This window comes from Boleophthalmus pectinirostris, unplaced genomic scaffold (assembly GCF_026225935.1).
Source record: "Boleophthalmus pectinirostris isolate CB_2022bp ecotype Guang Dong unplaced genomic scaffold, ASM2622593v1 HiC_scaffold_23, whole genome shotgun sequence".
In the NCBI taxonomy this organism is placed as follows: domain Eukaryota; kingdom Metazoa; phylum Chordata; class Actinopteri; order Gobiiformes; family Gobiidae; genus Boleophthalmus; species Boleophthalmus pectinirostris.
Window position 1 is genome coordinate 501,368 of NW_026571207.1, and position 4,170 is coordinate 505,537.

The following is a 4,170-nucleotide window of genomic DNA, read 5'->3' on the forward strand; positions in this document are numbered from 1 at the left end:
TAGGTTTTAGTTCCTAAGATTTAGTCCTTGTTTAACCTGGTTTAGACCTTCCTGGTTTACCTGGACCTGGTTTAGACCTTGTTTAGACCTGGTCTGGGTTCGGACTCGTGTTGGGACCGTGCTTCAGTTTTTCGGGTCTGTTTGTCTCTGCGCTCGTCCTGACCTGACGTCGTCTGTTCAAGTCTCCGTCTGTCTCACTTTTACTCACCTCATCTTACCTCAACCTTTCTGTTCAAACTTCCTTCTCCGTCTGGTCCGGACTCAGATGGAAACCGCTGGGAATATCAGGCTCCACAGGGGGGCGCGCCGCCGGGAAAAAACTGCACTTGTGCCTTTAGCAGAGACGAATCTCGGCTCGAACGTCCCATTTCCTCGGCGGGAACGTAATAAAATGAAACGTGAACGTACCAGACCAAATGTGGGGCCTCGTTTATATCATTTTACCAGTTTTTCACGAAGCGGCACACATTTTTTCACTCTGTAATATCATCCTAATAATATAATAAAATCCTAATAAAATAATAAAATCCTAATAAAATAATAAAATCCTAATAAAATAATAATATAATAAAATCTTAATAAAATAATAAAATCCTAATAATATAATAAATATAATAAAAATCCTAATAAAATAATAAAATAATAAAATCCTAATAATATAATAAAATCCTAATAATATAATAAAATCCTAAAATCCTAATAAAAATCCTAATAATTATATTAAAATCCTAATAATATAATAAAATCTAATAATCTAATAAATATAAATAAAATCCTAATAAAATAATAAAATCCTAATAATATAATAAAATCCTAATAATAATATAATAAAATCCTCATAATATAATAAAATCCTCATAATATAATAAAATCCTCATAATATAATAAAATCCTAATAATATAATAAAATCTTAATAAAAAATAATAAAATCCTAATAATATAATAAAATCTTAATAATATAATAAATCCTAATAAATAATAAAATCCTAATAATATAATAAAATCCTAATAAATAATAAAATCCTAATAAAATAATAAAATCCTAATAATAAAATAATAAAATCTAATAAAAATAATAAAATCCAAATAATATAATAAAATCCTAATAAAAATCCTAATATTATATTAAAATCCTAATAATATAATACAATCCTAATTAAATAATAAAATCCTAATAATATAATAAAATCTTAATAATATAATAATCTAATAAAATAATAAAAATTCTAATAATATAATAAAATCCTGAATATAATAAAATCTAATAAATATAATAAAATCCTATAATAATATAATAAAATTCTAATAAAATAATAAAATCCTAATAAAATCCTAATAATCCTAATAAAATAATAAAATCTAATAATAAATAAAATCCTTATAAATATAAATATAAAATAAATAAAATATATAATAAATCCTAATAAAATAATAATATAATAAATAATAATCCTAATAATATAATAAAATCCTAGTAATATAAATAAAAATCCTTATAAAATAATAAAATCCTAATAATATATTAAATAAAATCTTAATAATATAATAATAAGTAATATAATTGTCATTTGCTCGCAGAACTTTACCATGAAATCGTAATGTATTTTAAATCATTTTTTCGTGTTCCTCGTGTCCTACAGCATCTCTAACTGTGGATTTGGTAAGAAATATTTATTATTTCCTCACCTATCGTGAACATCATTTGCAAACAGCGCAACACGAGAAATTTTGAAAACGACAGCGTTTGTTCCAAAATTCAGGGGAACCTTCCAGCTGATTTCCGTAGAGATGCATCGATCCGTCTTTTTCACGCTCTGTTCACNAGTGTAAACCTCGTCCACTCAGACCTTTTAAGGAGACAAGAGCCTGTGTCAGATGCCCTCCCACAGACCGGGTTAGGGACCGGGTTTAGTCCTGGTTTAGTCCTGGTTTAGACCTAATTTAGACTGGGTTTTGTCCACGTTTAGTTCTTTCTCAGACCTGGTTTAGTTCTTGATAGACCGGGTTTAGGGTTTGTTTAGTCCTGGTTTAGTCCTTGTTAAGTTCTGGTTTAGACCTCATTTAGTCCTGGTTAAGTTCTGGTTTAGACCTCATTTAGTCCTGGTTTAGACCTGGTTTAGTCCTGGTTTAGTCCTGGTTTAGACCTGGTTTAGACCTGGTTTAGTCCTGGTTTAGTCCTGGTTTAGACCTGTTTAGTCCTGGTTTAGACCTGGTTTAGTCCTGGTTTAGTCCTGGTTTAGACCTGGTTTAGTCCTGGTTTAGTCCTGGTTTAGTCCTGGTTTAGTCCTGGTTTAGTCCTTGTGTCAGATGCCCTCCCGTTGGACTCTGTAGTTCTCGTTGTTTGTTCCGCTCTCGTTTTCAGTTTGTATAATTTGACTTTTGGTTTTTGGATAATTATAGTTTCACTCTCGACCTCAAAATTCCAGACAATCAGACCTTTGCATATTTTAAGAAACTTCACGAGACCTTAGACCTGGTTTAGTCCTGGTTTAGACCTGGTTTAGTCCTGGTTTAGTCCAAGACTAGTCCTGGTTTAGTCCTGGTTTAGACCTGGTTTAGTCCTGGTTTAGACCTGGTTTAGTCCTGGTTTAGTCCAAGACTAGTCCTGGTTTAGATCTTTCTTAGACCAGGTTGATTCATTGGGTTAGTTCTGGCTTAAATCCTGGTTAAGTCCCTGCGTAGTCCTGGTTTAGTCCTTGTTTAGTCCTTTGTTAGACTAGTTGCCAGGTTTAGTCCTTTCTTAGTCCTGGTTTAGTTCTTGCTCAGTCATTGTTTTAGTTATTGCTTAAGTCCTGGTTTAGTCCTTGTTTAGACCAAGTTAGGTCCCAGTTTAGTCCTGGTTTACTCCGCAGACCGGGTTTAGTTCTTGCTTAGACCAGGTTTAGTCCTGGTTTAATTTTGGCTTAAACTGGGACTGGTTTAGTCCATGTTTAGTCCAGTCCTTGTTTAAACCTGGTTTAGATCTGGTTTAGGCCCTGGTTTAGTCCTTGTTTATTTCTTGTTTAGACCTGGTTTAGACCTGGTTTAGACCCTGGTTTAGACCTGGTTAGGTCCTGGTTTAGACCTGGTTTAGGCCCTGGTTTAGACCTTGTTTAGACCTGGTCTGGGTTCGGACTCGTGTTGGGACGTGCTTCAGTTTTTCGGGTCTGTTTGTCTCTGCGCTCGTCCTGACGTCGTCTGTTCAAGTCTCCGTCTGTCTCACTTTTACTCACCTCATCTTACCTCAACCTTTCTGTTCAAACTTCCTTCTCCGTCTGGTCCGGACTCAGATGGAAACCGCTGGGAATATCAGGCTCCACAGGGGGGCGCCGCCGGGAAAAACTGCACTTGTGCCTTTAGCAGAGACGAATCTCGGCTCGAACGTCCCATTTCCTCGGCGGGAACGTAATAAAATGAAACGTGAACGTACCAGACCAAATGTGGGGCCTCGTTTATATCATTTTACCAGTTTTTCACGAAGCGGCACACATTTTTTCACTCTGTAATATCATCCTAATAATAATATAAAATCCTAATAAAATAATAAAATCCTAATAAAATAATAAAATCCTAATAATATAATAAAATCTTAATAAAATAATAAAATCCTAATAATATAATAAAATCCTAATAAAATAATAAAATCCTAATAAATAATAAAATCCTAATAAAATAATAAAATCCTAATAATATAATAAAATCTAATAAAATAATAATAATAAATAATAAAATCCTAATAAATAATAATAATAAAATCTAATAAATAAATAATAAAATCAATAATAAAATAATAAAATCCTAATAATATAATAAAATCCTAATAAAATAATAAAATCCTAATAATAAATAAAATAATAAAATCCTAATAATATAATAAAATCTTAATAAATTAATAAAATCCTAATAAAATAATAAAATCCTAATAATATAATAAAATCCTAATAATATAATAAAATCCTAATAATATAATAAAATCCTAATAATATAATAAAATCCTAATAAAATAATAAAATCCTAATAATATAATAAAATCCTAATAATATAATAAAATCCTAATAATATAATAAAATCTTAATAAAATAATAAAATCCTAATAATATAATAAAATCTTAATAATATAATAAAATCCTAATAAAATAATAAAATCCTAATAAAATAATAAAATCCTAATAATATAATAAAATGTTAAT